This window comes from Cupressus sempervirens, chromosome 7 (genome assembly GCF_028749045.1).
Source record: "Cupressus sempervirens isolate cs-2001-9-10 chromosome 7, ASM2874904v1, whole genome shotgun sequence".
Taxonomy (NCBI): domain Eukaryota; kingdom Viridiplantae; phylum Streptophyta; class Pinopsida; order Cupressales; family Cupressaceae; genus Cupressus; species Cupressus sempervirens.
In genome coordinates, this window is record NC_143124.1 from 931,918,891 (window position 1) to 931,946,228 (window position 27,338).

At 41.0% G+C, this 27,338-nt stretch overlaps 1 protein-coding gene and 1 pseudogene across 3 annotated transcripts in view; both read left to right on the top strand.

Moving 5' to 3' along the window:
- Positions 1–27,338, top strand: part of LOC149550625 (D-alanine-D-alanine ligase family) — a 332,888-nt gene that overhangs the window by 169,213 nt on the left and 136,337 nt on the right. The window lies entirely within an intron of this gene.
- LOC149550626 (SUMO-activating enzyme subunit 1B-1 pseudogene) lies at positions 15,143–15,907 on the top strand (annotated as a pseudogene).

Genomic DNA, 27,338 nt, shown 5'->3' on the forward strand with positions numbered 1-27,338 from the left:
AGCAGGTCGTACATGTCTCGACAGTGACCATATGGTGTATTGAAGAAAGTCGTACGCTGTCTTGTAGCTGGTAGTATGATACCTCTCTAGATTTGTCGACGCTAATGGATTTGTGTCTTGACACTACCACTGGCCCTCTGGAAATGAATTAATAACATTAAAGGAAAATTGCACAAACAAATAGTGGAATGTTGCCATAGACATAATCACACACACACACACACACACACACACACACACACATTTTTTAGACAAAGATGGTGTTTCAAATTTGCCAGATCCGAAATGCAGCAATGTAAGCAGAGTAGGGTTAGGGTAAACCAACCGAAACTGCAAACCCAAGTAGGGAAGGTCTTCCACTTTCAAAATAGTGAACAGTACTGAAATCCAACATGAATTCGTAATACAAAGAAAATAATCCAAATTGCTTACCAATACAACTTAACCTCAAAGACGTACATTGTTGAGGGAGAAATTAAATGCCGACTAAAGACATGACAAACTCCTACGGAAACAAAAATAAAAATGCGTCTGCGATATGCTAAATCAATCATTCAATAAATGAAGTTTTAATTTATAATTGATTTTATGATAGGGGCCATTATAGTCCTGTTACTAAAATTTTGCACTTGTAAAATTTTAAGTATACATGCAATGAAAGTACAAAAGTGCTATTCATTTCATTCAAACATTTGAAATGTCTTTGTATTTATTTACTTTCAAATATACATTCATGTTTTCAAACAATGAAATGAATTAATATACTGGAAAGAAATGATCTCACACAAGCCGTGAGTGTAGCTCACTGTACTAAATTTCTTTCATAAGGAAATACATAAATAGATATATATGAATGAAAGAAATAAAGAGTAGAGATAACCAGTCATTGCTTGTTGCTTTGACTGGTTATAAACTCTTTCCCTGGCGCAGCAGAATCGAGCTCCATGATCTCCAGCAGTTGCAAAAAACATGAAAGCAACTGATGTTAGATCCCGAAGGATCTAAGCAATGACCGCCTATCTATACAACTACACATACTCTATCTGTCGTGTATTTTGTCATAAAGGAAAATTAACAGTGACATTGAAATGAAATGTTGAAATATAAATAAATGTTATTTATGAGTGTCACCAGCCCATGCTCGAACCTCATGAAATACAATTTATACATCATCAAAAAATTAGAGCATCCTAACAGTCAGGAGAGCATCATTTCAACATGCAAAGATAGAGAGTATCTAGATGGAAAAGTAAAAGTAAGTAAAAAGAGATTCAACTATAACATGGCAAAAGAAGGAATAGAAAGAAGATGCGCATATCTTAACCTCATTGCTGATTTAAAAGAGATTCTAGTAAATTTGAAGTTAAAGAAAATAAAGGTGCTGATCTTAGTGAAACAAATAAAAAACAGGATTTCATCTTGAAAATGTGCAACATGTTCCTGAAAAGAAACAAAGACTCACAAGAGAAAATGCTTCCAATTCAGATACATCCTCTCCTAATGAAATTGATTTATATGGAAAAAGCTCATAGCCATTATCATGATGATTCATTATGCTGTATCTTGCAGAGATAAATAAGATTCTTAGGAAAATCAGTGATGACAGCTGAATACCTCAAAGATGAGCAGATGGATGAAGATTTACATAAAGCTTCACTTGAGAAAAAACAAGAATTCATGGCCAGACAAAGCAGCTGATCATTCAATCTTTGAGGAAGAAAACACTGTAGTAGGATTGGGTCCGAGTATCATATACACACCCACAAGAAAGGAAGCAATGAGGCTAGTAAATTGTCTTTGCTAAAGGCTGCAGCTTATCTTATTAAGTTGCCAAATAAGCATCTGAGTGAGCTTTATATGCTGAAATGATCAGGATTCTATCATTATTACCTTGAAGAAGAGATGCATAACAAATGCAAAATGGGCTTGAAGTGTTATCAGTATGAGGTTTCAACAATATGTTGAAACAGCAAAAAAGTATATGTTTAAGAACAGGTAATAACAACTTAATCATGAGCAACAACTGTATGAAGACCCAGTTGATCTTACATCTCAGATAGACAGCCTTTAATGTGTATAAAGTGGAAACCTTGTGTCTTGCTATGTTCTGATTGATATCCTTACTTAGAAGCCTCTGAGAATATCTAACTAGCATGATAAAGCAAAAGGTACTTGCAAGTTTCATTATAGTCATGATGAATCCTCGGGTTTACTTCCAAAGACAAAATGGATCAAAAGAATGGTGGACTGCTAGAACTGAGTTTGATACATGTATACATGACCATGTGGGTGCAGCCATTCCCGTCCTTACTAATAGCAACTATCAATCGCCTTACAAGATTGCTCTCTCGAATGCAATATTGTTCTTCTTTGGAACCTCAAAAAATATCCAATCAGTGGGCTGTGGCAGGGATAAATAAAGAGTAATGGAATCACTTGTTTAAGAAAGAACCTAAAGAAAGAAATGTTCAGTAGACATTTCTTGGTTGCCCTGAAGTCGGTAAAAGAACTTATGCTAGCAGGTTTTTAAAGCTGTTGAGCATTCCATATATTGCCATAGGGGACCTTGTTAGAGAGAAGCTCATAGAATCTAGACCTTCGGTAAATGAGCTGAAGAGCATTGTGAACCAAGACAAATTAGTTCTAGCTGCCAGCTATGCACATGACAACTCTTCTACCACCTCCAAGTGATAACCAGGGCAGATAATACAGAAAAGTTGTGAAAGAAAGGCTTCGTGTCTATCATGACAAGAGCCAACCCATTGAAGAGTTTCACCGTAGCAGAGAAAAACTTCTTGAATTTGAGTTGCCAGGTGGCATTCCTAAATCATGGCCGAAGCTATTGGCCGCCTTGCATTATATATGAAGAACAAAGATACAGCAGTAGAGCAAGCTAAAATTTGTGAAAGCCCATAAAGGAGAAAAACAGCAAATTCAAAGGGAATAAAGGAGCAAGTTTCCAACAAGACTCAGAAAAGAAAATAATATGGACTTAAAAACCCAGAACAGCAAGCTCAGATATGAAGAGAAATAACAAATCTTTGATAAAACTTGCTCCAGATTACTATTAATGAGCACAATAGTAACAGGCAATAAAACAGCATGAAGTTATGCACAGATTGGTGTTTATAAATGTAATGAATTCAACATCAGCAAAAGTCTAATAGTGGCCAGATTTCATTATAAAAAGAAAAGCGTACCTCCAAATGTATCCAGTAAATCTCTATGCATATGACCAACAAAAGATGTGCATGAAACAAAAGCAACAAAAGTTTCTCTTCCATGGCAGCGGCTTCGCAAAAAACCAGTGAATCTTCCTCACGGCGGCCATACAAAACCACAGAAACCCTCGACCCTTCCAGAAAACTTTTAGAATGTGAAAATAAGATGAGATTAGGGTCTTTCAACATTGTATGCCCTATTTTCTTTTGAATAACTTTTGGAATCTGCGGTATGGGATTTTTATCCCTTTTATTGCTCTGAATTAAGCATAATGTGGGAGGGGTTTTTATTAGCGTGGGTCAACTTTATTCTTTTGCATAAAATGTAATATTATTTCTTATTTTAAAATGCAAAAAATAAAGGGGGTTTTTAAAAAAAAATTCATCATTTTTCTTTTGCATAAATATTCTTGTAAAGAAAAATATTAAATGATGAGACTTATAAATCATTTAATATTTTTCTATTTTTAATGCAAAAGGAATCAAGTGAGTTATTTTATTCCCTATGTTATGGTCTTTAAATCAGAAATCAGTTGGGAACATTTAGAGGGAATATAGGTTTTCTGGGTCGAATTTAACTTTGCCTTGGTAGCTGGAGTGGATTTATTGTCTGTTAGAGCATTTTTAGGGCAGTTATAAGTGACTCATTGGTTTCTTTATGAGGTAATGGAGTTTTCCCAGGGGTAGGACTTCACTATGTGAGTTATTGAGAGCTCTTTTTGAGGCTTTTATTCTGCATTCGACCCAAGGCTGGGTTGGTACTTATTGAGTTTGTTAACTCATTTTAGAGGGAGTTCTGATTTTTTATAGAGTTTAGAGACATCTTTCTGAGTCCTAAGCTTTGTTGTAGAGTCTATAATTTAACATTTTTGAAGAAATAATACCAGTGATAGCAGTGTGATCATGCTTTATGGAGTTAATTACTAAGCCCTTTTCCTTTCTGCAAATTCTGTGTGCGTCTTTGGATGATTTGATGGATTAATTTTTGAAGGTTTCATTGTTCCTTGTTTTCTGTCTCATTCCAGCATCTTTTTGTAGAAAAGTAAGTTTGCTTGCAGGTTATGATATGTGTTTATAAGTGAAATTAATCAAGGTGAGGTATTAGTTTATCCTCCTTTTGTAGTTTCAATATTGAAACCTTATCGTAAATCACTTGTGCAAGCCTTTACAGGAAGTTGTGCTTTATGTGTGTTTCATATAACTAGAGAATCCTCTCTGTTACATGTTTATTACATCTTCAAAATCACTTCTGGTGTATCACCTCCTTAGTTTAAACTTTAGGTTTTAGGTTTGCTTTTAGCAATTTCTTAACTTTTCCCTGCAAGTTTTCATAAGTTTTAAGAGATTTTCACTGAAAGATTAAATAGGAGCCGGCCTAGAACCCGGAGGTTTCATTTCATTAACCAGTCTCACATAGTGAAATGATTCCCATGTTAAGTAAGGGTTACTGAATATTTTTCAGTTCAATTTAGGGTGCAAATCCTGAAACTTAAAAAGTCCTCTTTTCCCAGATTTTGCTTGCCCTCAAGAAAACATAGTGCTAGATGTTGGAGAAGTTGTTCACCTTCCCACATGGCGTCTAATGGAGCCAAAATTCTCATGAAGTATGTTTACCGCATAAGTTAATTAAGAATTGCACACAGATAATGAACACGAACTCCAACAGCAAAACTCTTCTTATTATTCGCATATGCCAAGATATTACATTAGGTTCCGATATCATCCTTACAATGATCCTGAGGGGAAATATAAATACTGTCCGAGGAACCTTCTCGAAGGTATTCGTCGGCCATATACAACATGCCAACTACAATAATAGAACCTTCTGGATACATCTCGATATATGTCGGCCTGACGGCACACATCCCGATACACTGACAAAAACTTCCCGATGCACCGTCGAGAACCTCCCGATACACTGACAGAACCCTCCCGATGCACCGTCGGGAACCTCCTGATACACCGTCGGGAACATCCTGAAACACCGTCGGGAGTCTCCTGATACACCGTCGGGAACATCATGAAACACCGTCGGGAGTCTTCCGATACACCGTCGGGAGTCTCCCGATACACCATCAGGAACATCCTGAAACACTGTCGGGAACATCCCGATACATTGTTTCCTGATGACATCATCTCTCCCAAAAAAAAAAGTCTCTCGACGACGAGACAACAAAAAAAAACTCACACTATCTACATTATTCATAAAACAAAAACAACATGGACGTATACATCATCAACCCGAAGGCGGAGTCTCGGACTGTGACGATCGGCTGCGTCGAAGCTGATACACCTGATCTGTCTGTATCTGCAAATCAGCTCTAATCTGTGAGTTCTCGTCCACCATTTTCTTTAGCATCAAAGCAACCTCGTGACACTCAGCTTCCTTCTGATCGTGAGCCTGTTGCGTTGAGTCCTTCTCCTGAAGTGTTGTTGCCAACCGCTGCTCGGCTGCGGCTAGTTGCTGCTCCACTGTGGTAAACTGCTGTTCTGCCTACTGTTTCCGTTGCGTACTCTCCTCGAGCTGTGCTAACAGGGCTATCTGTTCCGCTTCCCATGCAAGGTGCTGGTTGGTAAGTTGGTCAGCCATCTCCTCCCGAGCCTTCTCTGCCGCCTCCCGAGCCTTCCGCCCAGCTTCTGCCCTTCTTCGCTCTGTCAACACCATTTTCGCTATGGACTTGCTCTGCTCAGCAATGACAGCCAAGCGAGAATGAATATCCATGTCCTCCGTCTCCGCTGGTAGAGGATCTGACTCCTGCACTTCCGTAGTCACTTTCTTGGCTGCCGCTGCACTCTGATCCTCCCTCTGTGATGCCGGTATCTCGACTATCTCACTGTTGGACCAATTGGCCTCCAAGGGCATGTGCTCTCTCATGGAAGACTGAATGGAGTGACTTCTGGTGACAGGGGCAAGTAGTCGGCGCCTAAGGTACTCACTCGCCCGACTTGCTATGCTTGTTGCTGGGGCCTGGGGTGCCGCTTCAGGAATACTGCAGTGAGCACCCTGATCCTTACTCAGCAAGGTGTCTGCTACAGTGACTACCGCATCTGACCCAATCACTTCTAGCCGAACCTGCTCCTGCGTACCTCTCTCTCTGACTCCTTCCTCTGTCACAGGCTTTGCCACAGGAAGTGGCTGAGGCAAACTCTCTAGTACAGGTATGAGAATTGGTTCCTGAACCGTTGGCTGTGTACTCGTAGCTACAGGTGCTGCTGTTCATTGGCGCGCTGCTGGTTGCACAGGTGCTACTGCTGTTCATGATGTAGGATGTAGAGTAACCGAGGTGATCACCACTGGACACTGAAACTGACCAAACCCTGGGATGTGAACATCTGCCATGGTGTGTATGTGGGGTGCCGAAATTACCGGAGCTGAAGTAGTTGTCACAAATGCAGCTGGTCGCGGAAAGCGAAGTGGGACTGCTGAGACTATTCTACCTTCCTCATCTTCTTCGTCCTCCTCCTGTTCCACCTCCATACTCTCAGAGTCGTCTTCCTTATTGCAGGATGTGTCCCGATGGCCACTGTCGGTGTTACCCGATTCCTCCATCTCTTGCTGTGTCCTCTTCTGGCCCCTGCTCTTCTGACCTATAGGTGTATCCAAGTGCTTCCATTGCATTACTGGAGGCTCGCCAGGTATTGCCGGAGATGGCTTAACTTCTAGCTACTCATGGGGTATCGTCCTGGCTGTGGCGTCCAAAAAGAGTTCGATGGCGTAGTGCGGCATATAGAACGTCTTGTGTTGTAGGGTCATGAACTCCATGCGCGTGGCTAACAATGAAGCCCAGTCATAAACCTTGCCGTTCATGATTCCATTCATCATACTGACCAAGGGGAAGGAAATGTCAGATGCCCTGCTGGATCCTGTAAGCCTGCTTTTCACCACATCCATCAAGCACTTCCAATGTGCTTCACGAATCTCAGACTTCCGCAGCCCTCTTTTCTTCGAAGCGTCCATGAGGGTATCGATGTGCTTCTGTACTTCGCCTCTTTGCTCATCTTTTTGGGTTTACCATCCGTATGAGCTGCAACTTCGTCTCTTTGCTCATCTTTTTGGGTATACCATCAATCTTGGCTCCACCTTGCGCCTCCCCTGGTATACCAAGGACTCTCGTAAAATCAGTTGGCCGAAAGGATACCACTATGTCATACTCCAGATATGGAATTGACCATTTTCGAGAATGCCTGTCATAAGCCTCAATCATTGGCCGCAGAACGCCCTCAAAGTCTCTAATACAAAAAAGTGGCATCCAGATAGCCCACTCCACCTGCGCCTTTCTGATGCTTGCTTTAACCAAGTGAGTATTTGGATGTTCCTCCCACCATTTCCGACAGTCCCCTCCATTCAGCCCTTCAAAAGCTACAGTTTGTGGCGTTGTATGGACATCTGGCTGAGTCTGTACTTTTGCCCTGTGCTTGCCTGTCTCCTTCCCCCGTGGCCGTGCTTGCGAGGGTCCTGCCTGCACCTCTTGATTCATGACAGAATCCTGCTCGAGGTGTTTCCTCCAAGCTCTCTTACTGGCTGATTGCATACTATGCCTTTTGCTGAAAAGAAAGTTGGTATTTCAGTTACGTGTTCGTACAGCTTGCAAAAATTTCCTTCTTGACGTGAGTGCAGATGCTTACTATCTTTCCTGTGCCTGTCGTACAGCCGTACGGATTCCCAAATTTCCCACGTATTTCCTACTGCTTGAAATTTGGTTATCTTGACTCGTACTGTTGCATGGTTTGTGGTTTTTCTGTGGTGTCGTTTTTACAGTGTTGTCATCTCACGCCTAATACTTCTTGTTGCGACTGTTATCTTTTGCTTGTTTGTATGGAGGGCCTCTTTAGCCGTGGGTTTCTTTCTGAAAATGTCCATTCTTGAACTGATTTGATCACAGGCTGATGCCAACAACCCTGCCGATCACAACGTATAACTGTTACAATAGCTCAGTATAAGCATAGACGATGGGATGACGTGTTCTGCCTGTGTCACCGTTGATAGGGGGAACTTAGTTTTGCGCTGGGCAATCAAAACTGTCTCTCATGCCATCACTTCATGCTTACCGGGCTTGAAAGAAAATCTGTGTGAAAACTCATACTGCCTGATACAAACAAAGGGTCTGTGCAACCATATCATCAATTTCGCCCTAACAGCACAGTAACTCCTACTGTGAGTGCCCTTCGATGAAAACCTTGAAAGCAATACTTCCAACCTATGGTGTAGACGGCTTCCAAATACCTACTGACGACTCTCAATAGGCGCAGAAACATTTGAAGGAAACCTCCAATGATATTGCTATAGGCAAGGACAAGAACATATTGCTAAAAGACATTCGAAATGTGGCATGTCAAGTATCCAAACGGAGTAGGGCTGATGATAGTCTGAAAACTCTCCCCTTTGTTGTTTTACTCATTCACTACGTCAAGGGCCTTGGTGGTATTCTGAACGCCAAAAGGGTAAAATCTGAAGATTCTCGCCTTCAACTCCGTTTTTGCTTTCTCACCCTACGCCCTCTCTCTCCTAATCTGCAAGCATTGTGTACAGCTGAATTGAAAATGGCCTTTGTGTTCAGCTTTCACTCATCTCTGACTCCAAGTCGAATGGCCTCTCTTTACATTTTGTGCTCTTATACAAACCAGAATAGGACCGTACGGTGACATGGATAACACCGTACGGTGACAGTGACATGGAATAGCCTGCCGTACGGTGATCTCTCTCGCTCTTTTCTTTTCTTTTCTTTTTTCTTTTTTTTTTTCTTTTTTTATTTTCCTTCTTTTTTTTGAATTTTCTCTTTTTTTTTTTTTGAATTTTCTTCTTTCGTTTTATTTTTTATTTATTTAATTTATTTTTTAATTTTTAAATTTCAAATAGCAACAAATCAGTTTTCCCTTCGACCGTCGTCATCGTCGGTCTGCAACGGCGAAGGGGTCGCCCGAAGGTCATTCTCTGACACAAAAGTCTTCCGGCCGTGGTATACCTTTAGCTTCGAGCCATTCACCGCCTGAGGCACTTCCTCTCCATCCAAAGTCCATAATTTTATTGCTCCATTGTCTCCTACTTCCCGAATCTAATACGGTCCAACCCACTTAACTTTGAACTTGCCCGACTTGATCTCATTCCGACCGTCGGACTTCAATACCCACTGTCCAGGCTGAAACTTATTCAAGTTCAAGTGCTTATCGTGCCACGCATTTCGCCTGTTCTGTGTTACTTCAGTGGCCCACTGTGCTAATAATCGCTTCTCCTCCAACCTATTCAGTTCGTACAGTCGCTTCCTTAGGCTTTCCATGTCGCCCAACTTATTTTCTAGTGCTATCCGCGGGCTTGGTATCATGAATTCCACTGGTACTACAACCTCCTGTCTGAACATCAGTTGAAATGGCGTGTCTTGTAACTTTATACGCTGTACGGTAAGCCCACAGAGCAGAAGGTAATTTCTCCTCCCAATCCTCCCCTTAGACTACGGAGGATTTGTATATAATTGATACCATGATTTTGTTGGTAGCTTCGGCTTGTCCGTTTTCTCTTGGGTAGTACGGACTTGACAGTGAATGATAAATTTTGAACTCCGTGGTAAGCAGTCGGATCGCATGGTTTACAAAATGTCCTCCTCTATCGCTTGTTAATTGTAATGGAATGCCGTACCCGATAATAATTTGCTCATAAATGAACTGTGCTGTACTTACCGCTGAGTTGTCTGGTAGTGCATGCGCCTCCACCCACTTAGTCAAGTACTCCGTGGCGACCACAATGTAACGGCACCTTCTGGTTCTGCTCATCTTCAGGGGTCCTATGAAATCCAAACCCCACCATTCAAAGAGCTCATAAGCATGAGAGGGATTCAAAGGCATGAAGTCTCTCTTCAGGGGTTTCCCCGCGCACTGACATGTATCGCATGCAACAACCCATTCCTTGGCGTCATTGTATACTGTTGGCCACCATAATCCTGCTAGAAGTATCTTTCGTGCCATTGTGTCTGGGCCCATGTGTCCTCCTGCCGGTCCTTCATGCGCTTCCTTTAGTACCCGTGGAATTTCTTCCTCCAGGACACAACGCCTCAGGATCTGATTGGGTACAACAGTCCATTAATCAGCTGAAATGTTCTGCTCCGTATCACCAACTTTCGTCTTTCATTCGATGGCATGGTATTTGGAAATTGTCTCGTCGACAAGCATTCGCCGATGCTTGTATACCACTCCGGTAGTGCGGCAATCTGAAACAATTGTGCATCAGGAAAGTCATCATTCACCCCGTCTACTGGTTCTCTTGTTCTGATATGTGACAAATGATCAGCGCTTACATGTTTCTTTCTTGGCCGTACGATGATCTTGAAGGTAAACTCCTGCAACAGGAGTAACCATCGGCTGATCCTTCCTTGAATGACTGATTTATTGATCATATACAATAGGGCCTGATGATCGACATAGAACACAAACGGAGTAGCCAGCAAGTAATGTTGGAATTTCTGCACAGCATAGACCATCCCCAATGCTTCCCGTTCGGTCGTACTATAATTTTGTTCTACTTTTGATAGCAACCGACTGGCGAAGTAGATCGGATGATCCAACCCGTGGCTTCCTGTTTGTGCGAGAGTTGCTCCGATCGCATAGTTAGATGCATCAACATGCACATGAAACTCCTTATTCCAATTTGGGTAGGTCAGGATGGGTGTAGTAGCCAACCTCACTTTGAGCCCTTCAAATGCTTCATCTTGATCCTTTTCCCATCGGAATGATTCTCCCTTGCACGTCAACCTGTCCAGTGGATATGCTACCCTGGCAAAATTTTTGATGAAGTGTCTATAATAGCCTATATGTCCAAGGAAATTTTTTACCTCCGTTACATTGGTGGATGGCTGCATCTCCAATATGACTCACACTTTGTCTAGATCTGTCTTCAGTCCCTCCTTACAGACTATGTGTTCGAGCAACCTGCCTTGGGGAACCATAAATCTGCATTTCTTCAGATTTAGTGTCAGGTGCGCACGTCGGCACCTTTCCATACACTCGCCCAATGCTGCCAAGTGTTTGTCCTTTGCACTGAACACCGACCAATCATCCAAAAATGCCTTGAAGTTTTCGACAGACATCTTATCAAAAATGTGTAGTATGATTCGCTGAAATGTCGCAGGCGCATTGCACAGACCGAACGGCATTTGATTAGAGGCATACACCCTATCTTCTACGAGAAATGTCGTCTTCAGCTTATCCTCCTCTGCGATGGAAATCTGATTGTAGCCGGAAAAACCATCCATAAATGAGTAGATCTTGTGTCCCGCTACCTCTTCCAGGATGCTGTCTGTGAATGGAATCGTAAATGGATCCTTGATGGTGACGGCATTCAGGCATCGGAAATCAACACATATTCGGATCTGAGTGGAGTCCTTCAGTGAGATCACTATCAGGGATACCCATTCACTGGTCTGCACCTTGAAAATAATGTCGGCCTCTAACATTCGATTGATTTCCTCCGTAACCCATGCCGCATAATTTTTGTTCATTCTGTAGGGCCGCTTCCGTACAGGTATTGCTCCTTCAATCAACTGAATGTGGTGCACACACAACTCCGGTGGTACTCCTTTCAGGTCCTTGTATGTCCATGCAAACACATCCTTATACTCTAAAAATATTTTGAATGTTGTTGCCTTTAGTACTGGGTCCCAGTTGTCTGCTACCAGTATGTTTCATAGTTCGGCTTCGTCTCCCAAATTCATGGTCTACAATGCGACTTCGTTGTATTTGATGGGTTCCCCTTCAGCGAACTTATGTGCCGGGGTCACATCGAGTGACGCATCGCCTTCCTTCAGTTCAGTAAACTCCTTTGGAAATTCATCATTACTGTATCCTTCTATTGTCAATACGTTGCAGCTCTGAAACAATTCATAATTCTCTATCTGCCAATGGTAGAGACCATTTACTGAATCCAAATCATCATCTCCTTCCAGTCGTAGAACTCCCTCCTGATCTGGTTCCATACTTTGCTCCTTTTCATCTTCTTCGCCTTCGGAGTCTGACGATAGGGCTTCTTCCCCGACCATCTGAGTGTGCAGATCGATAACATACTTCCGGCCTTTGCTTTCGAGTGATAAAGTATTTTTCTTCCAGTTGTGCTTTGCCTTGGCTTGTATCAACCACCCCCAACCTAGAATAGCATCATCCCCTTTCCGCCTTAGAGGAATCACAACAAAGTCCAACAGGAATGGTTGTGTTCTAATTGTCACTGGTTGCGTTGTGAGTATTCCCAATGGCTTGATTCCATGTTGATCGGCTGTTAACAACTGGAAGGTAGGTGGCCACAATGTCGGCTGTCCCAACTTCCTCCAGGTATCCTCTAGCAGCACATTGACACCAGACCCTCCGTCCACGATCGTGTATGTTAACACAATTCCGAGGATGCCCATTTCGAGAACCGCCGGATAGTGTCCGGATGAAAGAGCTAACATCGGGTCTTCTGCACTTGCGTCTCCTTGTTTCTCCTTTTCTCTCTCTACTAGTTGCTTAGCAATCGAGACTATATTCGTGAGTGTTGTGTGGAGTTGAGGCATAGTGAGCAACAAATCATTGATCCTGACGGGTACCTCGGCCTGCAAGATTTGGCTTACAATGTTTTGTTCTGCATAGTTCCGTATAGAGGTACCAGTTGTGTCCTTCAGGTGTGCCGTTTTTCCTTGTGTTGCTTTCTAGATTTCTGCACGGGCTTCCTCCAGTCTCTTCTTTTCCTCCGTCGGATTAGGGTAGAGCTTCGCCTGTTTCCGAGTGATTGCCAGAACTTCTTCCTCGTCTGTCCCGATGGTAATCAAGTTTACTCCAGACTTCGGGCGCTTAACATCGTCATGATCTCCAGGTCCACACCATCGGCATAGCAACTTCGGTGTGTTCGCTGTTGTACACTCTCAGGCAAAGTGACCCCACAGATTACATGTGCGGCATTGAACTATCGGTCGGCCATTCGCATCATACTGGATTCGACTTCTTCCGCCATTATTGTTGTTGCCACTATTGTTGTTTTGATCACACCGATTATTTCTGTATCCTCCTGACGTGGCACCCTCCGTACTGTTGTTCCCGCTCCCTTCGGACGCGGATGCTTCTCGTGTTAGGAACACTTGCGGCGGTGTTCTTGCTTTTAGATTGAAAGGGCATTCCTTTACCGAGTGTCCCATAATCTGGCAGATCTTGCAAAATTGCTCTTTCGGGCAGGATCCCTTCGTATGGCCTTCCTTCTTGCACTTTGTGCACCATAGTTCATTGCCTTTAGTTTCTTTGTTCATGTTCTTGAATTCCTTCATCATCCGAATCATGTCTTTCTGAAGGGCACAAACCTTCTTGTTGCTACCCTCATCATCACTGCTATCTTCTCCTGAAGAGGCGTCGTCATCTGAATCGGATGAGCTAGTCTTCTTCTTCTTCTTGGTCTTTTGTTCACTTTCCAGGTTCATTGCCCGGTTATATGCTTCAATGTATGTCAATGGTGTCACGATCTTCATCTTCTTCCGCAGCTTTGGGTGAAGGCCCTCAATGAACCATCGTTTCAGTAACCCGTCAGCTGGCTTATTCTCCATTTTATTGATCAAGTCCTTCAATTTCCTTGCGAAGACTCGGACTGTTTCATTCTTCCCTTGCTTAGTATTGAATATCTTCGCTACAATTTCATTATCGTCGCGCAGGAGTTGAAATTCGGCGATGAACTCCTTTTTAATGTTATCCCAACTGTTTAAATTTTGTGGATTGGTATCAGTAAACCAATCAATTGCAACACCCCGTAGGGTTGCTGGAAATTGCCTCATCCATTCATTTGTATCCATTATGCCATTAACTCTCCAAATTGTTTCACAGGTTTTACAATGTCGGATGGGATCAGCTGCTCCATCACCATCAAATTTAGGTAACTTCTCCTTTGGTCCTGCCATCCCAACGCTCACGCTTGGTATTCTGATGCTCACACTTGGTATCCCGACAACTGTGTTTGGTGAAGAAGGGTCTCCGTTAAGTGAATCTGTTCCTTCTGGAAGTGGATCCTGGACGAAGAGTTCACTCCACGCTCTTGCTCCTTCGGCACTCTGAGCCGTGTGAGTTGATTGTCTTCCCTCGGCGAACACCAATTCAAAAACTCCTCCCTTGCCTCTTCCATGAATTCCACCCGCTGTCGCGTCTCCTTCAACAATGCTTCCGCGCTTCTGCGTCCGTCAGCAGCAATCTTCTGGAATCTCTTTCTGCGTTCTGCTTGCTGCACCAAAATCAAATCTCCATGTGCGGTGCGTATTTCGTCCTTGTCTTTTAGCTTGTTCTTATTCTTGTTCAGCTGATTTGGCATTACTCTTCATTCTTCTGCCTTTCCAGATCCATCGGGCAACGGTGCCAAATGTTTACCACATAAGTTAATTAAGAATTGCACACAAATAATGAACATGAACTCCAACAGCAGAACTCTTCTTAGTATTCGCATATGCCAAGATATTACATTAGGTTCCAATATCATCCTTACAATGATCTTGAGGGGAAATATAAATACTATCCGAGGAACCTTCTTGAAGGTATCCATCGGCCATATGCAACATGCCAACTGCAATAATAGAACCTTTTGGATACATCTCGATATATGTCGGCCTGACGGCACACATCCCGATACACCGTCGGGAACCTCCCGATGCACCATCGGGAACCTCCCGATCCACTGACAGAACCCTCCCGATTGACCGTCGAGAACATCCTACTACACTGTTTGGAACCTCCTGATACACCGTCGGGAGTCTCCCGATACACCGTCGGGAGTCTCCCGATACACTGTCGGGAACATCCTGAAACATCGTCGGGAGTCTCTCGATACACCGTCGGGAACATCCCGATACACTGTTTCCTGACGACAAAGTAATGAATGACATCATGAATCACATTACAATAATTAAATGTGATTGTATTCTTCTTTAGACAGGAGTATGGAAGGCTTGGAGAGTTGTTCTTTATATGGTCCTCCTGATCTTATGCAGTCAGACATGATGAAAGATACTGTAATTATAAATGACCAAGGAAATACAACCTCCTGGAAGATGTGCATACTTGGCAATTTAGTTGAGATAACTGCTGATATTCTGAACAACTTTGATGCTGTGGTTTTGGGACGTGCATCAGTTGCCACTAAAAGGAAAGTGAATGATTTGTGCCGCAAGAGGTCTCAAAGAGTTGCATTTTATTCAGCTGACTATCGAGGGTCTTGTGGAGAAACATTTGTTGATCTACAAAGGCACACATACAATCAGAAAAATATGGAAAATGCTCCATTGGAAGTTACTTTTCCAAGCTTAGAGGAGGCTACATTGGTGCACTGGAGCAGCTTTCCTAGAAGGACATCAAAGCTTTACTTTTCTATTCGAGTTGTAGAAATGTTTGAACAAATTGAGGGTCGGGAGCCCGGTGATCTGTCATCCATAAATATGCCATCTATACTTAAGATGTGGAAAAAGCTCTGTGAAGAACAAGAGTTTGCTGAATCTCGAATACTAGATCTTCTTTTGCAAAGAATTGTTGATGCTGGAAAGAGAGAACTCCCTCCTGTTTGTGCCATTGCGGGGGGGCGTCCTCGGGTAGGAAGTCATTAAGGCAATGTCCTTCAAGGGTGATCTGTTGAATAATTTTTTTTCTTCTTTAATGTAATGGATGGGAAGGGGATAATGGAGGACATGTCTAACGGAGACAAAAACTGAGTTTATTCTTTAGAGATATATGTCAAAATTAGATGCAGCTGCAAGCTTCTAAATCAAATGTCGGTAGCACAGTCAGTGGAGAATATATATGTCTTGAATGGTGACTCATGATAAAGAGTTTACAAGCAAAACCTATGAATTTGTCTCATGAAGAGCAATGAAAAAGGAAGCCACGAAACATTATGAAGAAAGAGCAGTGTATAAAGGAATCAATGGCAATAAGGAGTCGAGAGAAAACATTTTTGACATTGGGTACACTCGTTCAGAAAAGGCAAACCATTTGCGATAAATGAGACCATATTCGAGCAAGGTTTAGGTGCAGTTCAGGCATTGAAGATTTTAGAGAAGAAAGCCTTCTAATGACATTATCGGGAGCGAAATAAATCTATCTAGGAGCAGATGCCGTAGAAAAACAATTTAAAAGGATACAAACACAAATCGATTTGTGTTTTGATTTGATTTCTATATCTATCATGTTGTATTTGTTGCAGGCGTTTGAATGATGGAAGAAGGATTTGATTGAAGCCAGGGGTGACTCATTCATGGTCGTTAGTAGCTCTCAGGAGTTTGAGGGCCTGTACATTTGCCGTATTACAAAAAGAGGGTGTTGTCCATGTGTGAAGAATTCATAACAGTTTTTGGAATAATGTTGCTTGACACTTCAATTAATCATTTGTGTAATCTAATTGAGCTATTATGTGCTCTAAAATAATTGGAAAGATAAAATAATCCTTGCGGTTATAGTCATTGAGCTAGGATTAGGTATATTGAAGAGGTGTGATGGTTGAGGAATGCCTCTCCATCCTTTATAAATATAAGATGTAAAATCTTACAAAGGGAGAGATACTTTATCCTAATCTTTATATACTATGATATACTTATGATATATTATATTTTTCATTTGCAAAGAAATGATTTTTTTGAACTAAGCTTGTGGATGGTGGATTATCGAATGAATTCTTGTGCAATTCTAGAGTCAAACTGTATTGGATGGATCATCCGTAAGGAGCATCCAGTACAATTTTATTTCGAGATCAGTAAGAAATATTTATTTTAATTTATTTGTATTAGAGTTTTAAATTATTATTAAGTTGTGTCCTTTATAAATATTTTTTATTAATTTCTATGAATATTTTAATATTCGGATAAGTGGACTGGGTCATTATTGCATTTTAAATTTGATAAACATAGATATTGTGAAATTTTTACTTGTTTCCCTATTTATGTCTAGTTTGTCTCTGTAGGAGTTAAAATGCATCCTAGACTAGTTTAAAATTGCATTTAAATAATTGATCTGTTGCGTTTGAATTGTTAAAATTGTTTATAGTTTAAATATATTAGACTTTATAAAGTTGTTTGTGTCAACTTATAATATTGACTCTGATTGCCCATTTAATTAAGCACTGGTCTTTTATTCTTGATTCATAATCCATATGCTGGCAATTGTTTTATTTGTTTCCATTGAGGAAATAATATATTCATTTGTTGCAATCATCTATAATAATCACTTTTATTTAAAAATCTCTCATATATTCTTTTATTATTCTTAATTCACAATTCACAAATTTGAAGCTTTTTATAATTCTTGCCGTTAGGAAAACTTTCATTGTATTAGTGTTTTAACTGATCTGCTTTAAGCATCTTGGATTTAATGTTATCTGGGATTAGGTACACCCGACTTGGTTTTGCAGAGCCAAAATCGTAGGGGATTTGGATCGCATCGATCAATCCCGTCAAGTTGGCCTTAACTGGTTGGATATCCTAGCATCAAGCAGGCAAGGCTCGTAAGATTCCAATTTGCGGTTTTGCGAACCAACAACGTCATGGAGTGTCAAGTGTTTCTAGTGGACCAAATATTCCTTGATGGTGCAATTCCACAGTTTTCTATCCCATACAGCAAAGGTTTTGACGGGCTCTAATATCAACTTTCCTTCATCATTTAAAGGTGGCATGTTGGTTGATACAGGGATGTTCTACCACACGACCTTTCTCACTTTAATGTATGTATACATACATCTTTTGTTAAATCCATGCTTGTTGGAGGTTCTCCTTCAAGATCATCAAAATGTCTATTTCTTCTTGCAACCAATCCTTTTCCTTCGGCGCATGAGTGTCACTCAGAACCATATCTACAAATGAGGGGGTTCCTTTTCCTAGAGTGGCTTGAAGGGTGCCATCTAGATGGACATAAGGTAAGTGGTGTTATAACAATACTCCTCGAGATGTAACCATTTAACCCATGCCCCATGTTGTGCCAAAACATAGTTGCGAAGTTATCCCTCTAGCCACTTGTTCACAATTTTCGTCAGTCTGTCGATCTGGGGATGATAACTTGTACTTGGTGACAATTCCATTGTTGATGCCGATATACAACTGTCTAGAAGGTGCTGAGGGAATGAAGGTCCCTATCGCATACAATATTTCTTGATAATCCGTGCAAGCGAAAGATTTCTTGAATAAATTTGCTACTTGGGCAGCCTGAAACTCGATAGGAATGGTGAAGAAGTGTGCGTACTTTGTCACTCGGTTAACCACCATGAAAATGCAATCCTTTCCATTTAGCTTCGGAAGTCTCGTAATAAAATACATTGAGATGTCATCCCATTTATTTTCTAGTATGAGCAAGGGTTGTAGCAAGCTCGTCAGTGAGGTGTGTTCAAAATTTGTTTAGGTGGCATGTTGCACATTCCCGCACATGTTGCAGGGCGTCATTCATAAGATCCTCCAACGAAAATCTTTCTCTGATCTGCTTGTAGGTTTTGAGGAATCTCGGTTGTCGAGCTAAGGGTGAGTAGTGCATTTCCTTCAAAACTTCATGCTTCATTGTGGATATAGGTACCAAATATATTTTGTCCTTGTAGTTGACGATGTCATCGACTACCTTGTATTGGTCGTCCTGAATGTCACCCTCCATTAGATTGCATTTAAAATTGTTCTTAGAGTACTCTACCAATAAGTACACCTTCCAATCGGTTAAAATCTAAGATGGCGGGTTTTCTTAACAAAGCATCTGCTATGACATTATTCTTTCCCTTCACATATTCAATGTCAAAATCAAAAGTCTAAATCTTTCTTACCCATTTTTGTTGCCTTGTTCAGATCACGTTGTTTCAAGAAATATCTAAAGCTACTCATAAACTTGCGACTCACCAAATATTAAAGTAAATTGGTTAGGGCATGTACCATGACCAACATCTCTTTCTCATAGGGCGAATACAAGCGTTCACCTTGTGTAAATTTCCGACTCTTAAAGGCTATAGGGTGCTTTTCTTGAATTAGTCCAACTCCAATGCCCTCTTTGGAAGCAACACACTTTAAAATGAAAGGTTGAGTGAAGTCAGAAAGAGCAAGAACTAGGCAAGTACTCATTGCTTCATTTAATTTATCAAAAGTGTGTTGTACCTTTTCAGTCCACTGGAATGAGCCCTTCTTAGTCAAATTTGTTAATGGTGCATTGAGTTTAGAGAATCCTTTTCCAAACTACTGTAGTAACTACACAACCCAAAGAAGCCTCACAACTCAGAGTGATTTTGGCGAAGGCCAATCAAGGATAGCCCCAATCTTCTCATGGTGGACCTGTGCTCCATATTTATTGACATGTCCCATGTATAGTATCTCCATCATCCCAAACTTGCACTTTGATTGTTTGGTGAATAATGATTGTGCTTCCATGATTAGGAGGACTTCATCCAGATGCCTTAAATGTCCTTCCCATGTATTACTCTAAATGAGAATGCCATCTAAAAATTCCAACAAGAACTTACACAATAGTCTGTTGAAGATGTGATTCATGCAAGACTGAAATGTGGTTGGTGCGTCTGTTAATCCAAACAACATGATCTTGAACTCATAATGCCCATAATTACAATGGGAAGTCATATTTTCCACGTCTTGCTCTGACATGCGGATCTGATGGTATCTAGAGCAGAGATCTATTTTAGAAAAGTAAACTGCACCATGCAACTCATCAATCCTAGGAATAGGATATGCATTTTTTATCGTCTTCTAGTTTAATGCACAATATTCTACACACATGCGTAACATCCAATCGTTCTTTTTCACCAACACCACTGATGATGCGAAAGGGATAGAGATGGGACAGATCCATCCCTTCTTGAGTAGTTCCTTGGACTTCATCCAGATGCTTTAAATGTTCTTCCTATGTTTCACTGTAAATAAGAATGTCATCAAAAAATACCAGTAAGAACTTATGCAACTTTTTGTTGAATATATGATTCATGCAAGACTAAAATGTGGTTGGTGCACTCATTAATCCAAATAGCATGATCGGGAACTCATAATGCCTATAGTGACGATGCAAAGTCATATTTTCCATGTCTTCCTCCCATATGCGGATCTGATGGTATCCGAAGCGGAGATCTATTTTAGAAAAGTAAACCGCACCATGTAACTCATCCAACAATTCATCGATCTAGGGAAGAGGGTATCTATTTTTAATTGTTGTCTTGTTTAATGCACAGTGGTCCACAGACACATAACGTCCCATCGTTCTTTTTCACCAACACCAATGATGATGCGAAAGGGCCAGTGCTGGGACAGATCCATCCCTTCTCCAGGAGTTGCTGAATCGTCTTTCCAATCTCATCTTTCAATTTTCTGGGATGGCAGTATGACGAATTGATAATTGGTCTGGTGCTAGATTCCAATTCGATGGTATGCTCAAAACCATGATGGGGAGGTATGCCAATAGGAATGTCTGCAAAAACCTTATCACATGTATTCAAAATGACCTACACCTCAACATCTTGATGATACACCCATTGCTTTTTTATTGGTTCTGCTGAAACAAAGCAATACACAACCCACACAATATCATCATGCCAGAAAATGGCCTCCATCTGTTGTGCAAAAACTTCCTTCAGTCCCTTATTGGCCAACCCTTTGAGAACAACCTTCCATCGAGAACAAAAGTGAAGTCCATTTGTTTGAAGCTCCTTGTGTATTTGCCCAATGACTCCATCCATTGTATGCCCATAATGACCTCCATATTTTCCAGGTCTACTTAAAAAAAATCCTGTCTCACTGTGTGATTAGCTATGGTGATACTTAGTTGGGGAACAAGGTGCGTGCAGGGTAAGAGTGTTCCTCTGATGACCCTGACTTGGAATATTATGTGTGCCTTTGTAGGTAAACCTCTTCGTTTCGCCAACGATGAGTTTATAAAGTTTAGAATGGCTTCGCTATCTAGCATGACAATGACCCTCTCTCCTTAAAGGGTTCCCTGTACGCGAAATATCATACATCTCAAGCTTATAGCCAAGGTGTTGGTTCCTCTGCGACATACCAATGTGTCGATCTCTATACGATTTTGGCTGACCACCTTGGTATCCTCCTATGGGTGAGCACCCTTTGTGGGTATATCTTCCTAATCATCATCATCAGATATGACCTCTATGTAGTGTATTTTTCCTTTACCAAGGCATCTGTGCGAAGGTTCCCACGACTCTTTTTAGGTGAAACATAATTTCTTCCGTTGGAGTTTTTGTTTGGTATCTTCCTCCAATGAAGGCTTCTTTGATAGACGTTTGTTGTCTTTGTCCCTTGGAACCAATGGCAGTTTGGAATGGGAGTAACCGCGAGAGGATTTGTCGCCTATTTTCCTTATTTGAGGTGGAAATCAAGACCCACTTCATTTTTTGTTGTCCCATCTACTATTAATTGAAATGGAGGTTCCATTGCCTTTTCGGAGGTTACAGGTCCTTGTCTACCTTTTTCAGATACATTGATCAGCGGTGCTTGGCGCTTTATCTTGGCAGACCGCATAGCTTTGTGATCGCACTTTGCATCTTCATTTTCCTTAGAGCTAGGCCTTGGATCAGTATAGATTTGCCTATGTCCCCCACTACGGCCATGAAGTGGCCACTTTGTACTATTGTTCTTGGTCACACTAGATTCGTGAGACTCTGTAGTAGGTTCACTAGGCAGTGGCACTCCACCTCCATTGGTACTCAGAGACGGTTTGGGATCCTTGGTCGCTCCAAATTGTACCCTTAGGTGTTCTCTTTTGTTTTGCTTCTTGCTTTCTTTTCTTGCTCTTTCTAGGTCACCATTGGTGTTCCTGTGGTTGTTGGATTCCTGATTTGTATGCTTAGCCCCTTATATCCTTTTGGTGGTCTCTTGTTGGACATTAATAACTTTTGAGATGATCCTCACTCCAAGTCCACTAAAAAACCCCAATGTTGAATTGTGACTATTTGTCAAATACTTAGTATGCACTATCAAATGGGTAAGGTTGTGGTGTCTCCAACAAATTCACTAAATGAGATGGCCATACGAATGTAATAACAGTAACACCAATAATTTTCAGAGAAGAAAAAACTTATTGTAATTCGTATTAGAGACTGATCTGTCACAGACTTAACAGCAAGTTCTTACAGTAATTGTAACAATTGAATGTAAATGAATATATTCCATTCTGTACTTAGTTTTCAAATAATGAGAATAACATTAAGAACCTGGGATTTTCTTGCTTCCATGGATTTTGCCTAACTGTAATGCTGCTGTTGAGATTTACTAATGGATCTGGTCTGTATCAATCTGCCCTTCACAACCTGGAGAATAATGTCGACGCTTTTAGATTAATCCCAAGCTGCCGCACTAGTCTTTAGTTGCTCCAATTGTTATGTCGAACTGTCCTAGGCATGAGTTACCATTGCGTTTTGCAAATAGAACCCACGATTAGGGTTGTATCATCGTCCTTGGCTTGATTACCGATTCGCTGTATTTTGTGCGATTTTTATTATTATTCACACCCTTCCAAATGGCACCCAAACTGATGTGAACTGAGTCTGCCCGGCGTCAAGACAGTTAGTGCTCTGGATCGCATGCAATTTGGAACCGTTATGAGAGACTAAAATTTACTGTCCGCCCTCTTCAATGTGGATTCCGGAATCACGAGTGAGCCGCAAATTTTTCCTGGGACAAGTAAATAATCTAAGACACTTTCAATCACTGATTTCACTAATACCTCCGGCTTGACTCTAGGGATGATGCGTTTTCAGTCCTTAATGCAAATCGATGTTCATGAGTACTTCAGCAACAATGTTTAGCGGTGCCTCTACTGTTTCAGATCGGTTTGAGGAATTCCTGCCATAAGTCTTGGTTTCCCCTTTCTTTTTTTTGTTCAAAGTAACTCTATACTGCTAACAGTCTCCAAGTAGTGATCTTTGCAATTGGCCTTAGGCCCAGATTTTTGCCTTGATGAAATGACTGTAACGTCACCTCCAATTTGCAATAATTCAAGTGATATCCCACACCCTCAAAATTGCTATCAATGGGAGTTTTCGTTCCCAAAGATACTTTGAGAATTTGCAGACCAAATGACTACAAATTGCTCCTATAGGAAAGGAAGTTGAATCCACAAAATGCTTGTCCCAAATGGGTGCCTACCGCCCTCTATTTATTCATCTTTTAAGAAGGCACTAGGAGCTTCTAGAAACATCTTTTTATAAAGTCTTATTATAATGCACTTTATTATTAAATAACTTTACAAAATTAAATAAATAACTTTATAAAATTAAAAGTGCAATCTCAATTCAACATTAGAACATGTAGGCCCCACTTACTGGATGTAGGATTAATTATAACTCTTCGAGAGCAAAATGCAATCATCTAGTAACAGGATGACTCTCTCTCCAAAATCATTTGCCTACAAGAGTTAATGATAGGCAAATCTACTGTAGGAGTCATGTCGCTAGAAAGGGGACATGGCAACTTTATCTTATCTCTCCATTAGCCTTCTATATGCTTATGCACGTATGTCATTTTATGCGACACTTTTTGGAGATCTCTGATGGGATTATTGCCCGACCTAGCTATCTTTCGCGGTGTTGGTCTCATGCCCTGCGGATCTCTTTAGGTTCTTTCAGAGTTGGTTCCCATTGTGTTCGGGCTCAGTTGGATCATCATATTGACAGGGATTGTTCTGTTCTTTAGGGGAGGTGGAGGATGAGGCTCACTTTCTTTTTTGATGCCCTATTTATTATGAGATCAGAGGGAGGTTCTTTTGTTTGTTCAGAGAGTGCTTCTCACTCTATGATTTCTTCAGCTATTATGATCAGAGATGCCTTGCATTGTATCTGCATGAGGCCACTATGCTTCGGGATAACATGATTCAGGCTCTACTTCCACACCGGCACTCATCTCCTCAGCTCATTACTGCCTTTTTTACACCTTTATCCCCCTTGCGTGGTGTAAAAAGGCCCTCTAGCTCTTTTCGGCCTAGTGATCTTTCTTGATGCGTCAGATCCCGTTCTGCTTATGGCACCAGCGACACTCTTCTAGGACAGGTCGGAGACAGTGTAGTACCTCTACGCATCGACACGTGTATCTTTCTGTGACTGATTTCTTCTCACCCAAGAAAGAATCCTAGTGCTTTCTGTGGCTTGTTTTTGTTTTTTGTTGTTGCTTTTCTTCGGACACCTTTGTGTGCTCCTACTGGCTCCAGCCCTGCTTTGTTGTAATCTTTCAGTCCCATAGACCTCTTTTTGGTCTTTTGTTGGACATTAATATCATTATCTTATCTTATCTTATCATATCTTATCTTGTCTATGGTCATCTTGGTTCTCCCATTCTTCCCTTGAGTGTTTGTTCTTGACTAGATCACTCCTTACTAGTTCTTGATGGGATTACTCCTTGAGTACTGGTCCTAGCAAGATTACTTCTAGCACAGTTACTTCTTCTTCACCTTGTAGTTTTCCCTCTATGTGACTAGAGTTTTGTTCTTGGATAGGACGATGCTCTCTCTATGCTAGGGTTTCGGGGTCCATCCACCCCTCCTTCTTAGTCCTTTTGAGATTGTTGAGTTGGCTACTCCCCTTATGTTGTTTTCAATAAAATTCTCTTCTTTTTGGTTTTGCACTTGGGATTGGTTAATAAACCCTCTCAAACAGTTGTGCCTTTCTTCCCACTCCTTATTGCATATAATCCGCCGTAGGCCATTTTCCCCCTCAATTTCTTCTTCTGGTAGTCGCCTTGGGTCCTTATTCGAAAATAGGGGCACAAATTATTTTGTTGTTTGGGTGTCCTTGGATTTCCCCTCAATTGGAGTTCACGTGTGCTTTTTACAAACTGCTAGAGTACTTGTTGCCTTCTTTGCTCTCTTTGCACTTAGGCACGTTCTTCCTCCACTCATACCATGTTTCTTGTTAGAAATTGGGGTATCTGCCCAAGAAGATCGTACACAATTTCTGGTACTGAAAGCTCGTCCCATACCGTGCTCTCAGGAATTGCTCTCTCCCAGGCTTCCTTTTGCACATATTGGGCAAACAAAGACGTTTCATGCCTCCACCAAATCTCATGTTACTTGTTCTTCCCTTGTTATTTCATTGTGTGTTTCGTATTTTGGCATACCCTTGGCAATTGATTTGCATTTCTGAAAGTTCACTGTCATGATATTTTCTATAAATTATTAAATTACATGGAAAAATTACTTCTCTAAGTTCTCATGCCTCCTAACTCAAAATTAGATGTATTGGTATTGATTTCAATTTCTTGTACCAGTGTTGACCTATTGGCAACCTAGGTTTTAGCATATCTAGGTACATTAAACTGTTACATTTTGTAAACAGAAGTATTTATGGTAAGGCCTTACATTCTTTGAAAGTTCTTAAAACTTAAAGTGACAAATTTTTTGTTACTCCATGTTTAGAACTAGTTATACTCGGGTTATGGTTTTCAACTGTCTGAAGACCTCACATCTTCGCTTTAGCTTCTAGGGCCAGCCGATTGAGATTGTTGCTTGATACACTTATCTCGGTGTTAAGTTCTCCGACCCTCGTTTTAGCATGAGACTCACTCACCTACCCAGTGTTGCTAAGGGTATGGGTTCCCTCACCCTTCTGGAGAGGCAGTGTTTCTGATATCACTTTCGAGATACTAAGTCCAAGATATCCCTCTTGAATTTTTTGGTCAGACCTACTAGTCTATATGGCTCTATTGTTTTGGATTCTCTCTTCTTGATTCAGATTGGACGTCGATTGAGTGGGTTTAGACCCTTCTCTGTCAGATTATTAGTTGTGATTGGGTTTGCCATCTGTGTACTTTGTTCGAGATAGAAACTGAGATGCATTTCATCTTTTGGTGCCTCATTTATTACGAGATCGTAGGCAGATTCCATTGCCTATTTCGTGATTGCAGATCGCTTTTTGCCTTTTTCAATTATTCAGATCAGTGGTGTCTTGTGTTATACCTCTTGGAGACTTTGCGACTTCGTGATCGCACTTTACAGCATATGTTCCCTCAGTGCCAGGCCTCAGATCAGCTCATCACTACCTCTTTCCCACCCATGTCTCCATCCAGGGGCATGAAGCGGCCGCTTGGTACATCTATCTCCAGGCACACCAGATCTGTTAGAGCTCGTCTTAGATTCACCTTGGCAAGGAAAGCCTACCTCCAGTGCTACGTAGAGACGGACCCGGACCCTTGTTTGGCTTGGGCCGTATCCGTTGGTGCTGGATTTCTTTTTGCCGAGCTGAGAAAGGATATTTAGTCCTTCTCTCGTTTGTTGTTGCTCTCTTTCTTTGCTTCCTAGTTGTTTTTCTTTGTAATGACCCTTGTGGCTTAGGAGAAAACAAATTTTTCCTTTATAATAATCATAAATGAATAACGATTGTAAAACTTCCTTGTTAATAATTATACTTTAACTTCTATTTAATAGTCAGTAATTATTAAACAAAATAATTGGAGTCAACTTCCTTTTATCAATATAATTGTTATTATAAGCTATTATCAAAAAATGCATAACTAGTATTAAAAATAAATGAAATAATACATACCATTCGATTAACATATTATTAATAACTATCATTGAAAATAAATAAAGATTGAATACATACCGATTAAAATATAATTAGGCAGGGGTCCCATGGGAGGGGCTTGGGCTCTATTTTTGTGGAGCGGGTGGCTCTATGATACTTTTTAAGGGGGGGCTAAAGGGTTAATTGGAATCTTTTGCTACAAAATAGGAGCCTCAAATTTTTAGCCCTCTCAATTTGAGCGAGTTAAAAAGGGGTGGGGCTGAATTTTGTAATGGCCCTTGCCAATAGGCCACCAATAACCACTAATACTGAACTAAGAAATTTCGTCAAACACTTGTCATGTAAACTAAATACACTGCTTAAAGTAAAATGCTGAATAAAGGAAATTGTTGTGCAACAAATATACTCAAATGGCTGATGTAAAAAAAAGTGTCAATATATTTATTCAATGATATCCAAATGCTTTTACATATGATATGCGATTTTCAACTCAGAGCATTACAACATGGCACATTACAAACAAACCCTCACTGGCTGAACGCAACTGAGAATTTCTTGCAACTACAAACTGAAATGAAAGAACCTGGATTTGAGCAAATGCTGGAGATTGAATGCTGAAGACGAAATTATGAAAATGCAACTCGAACCTACTC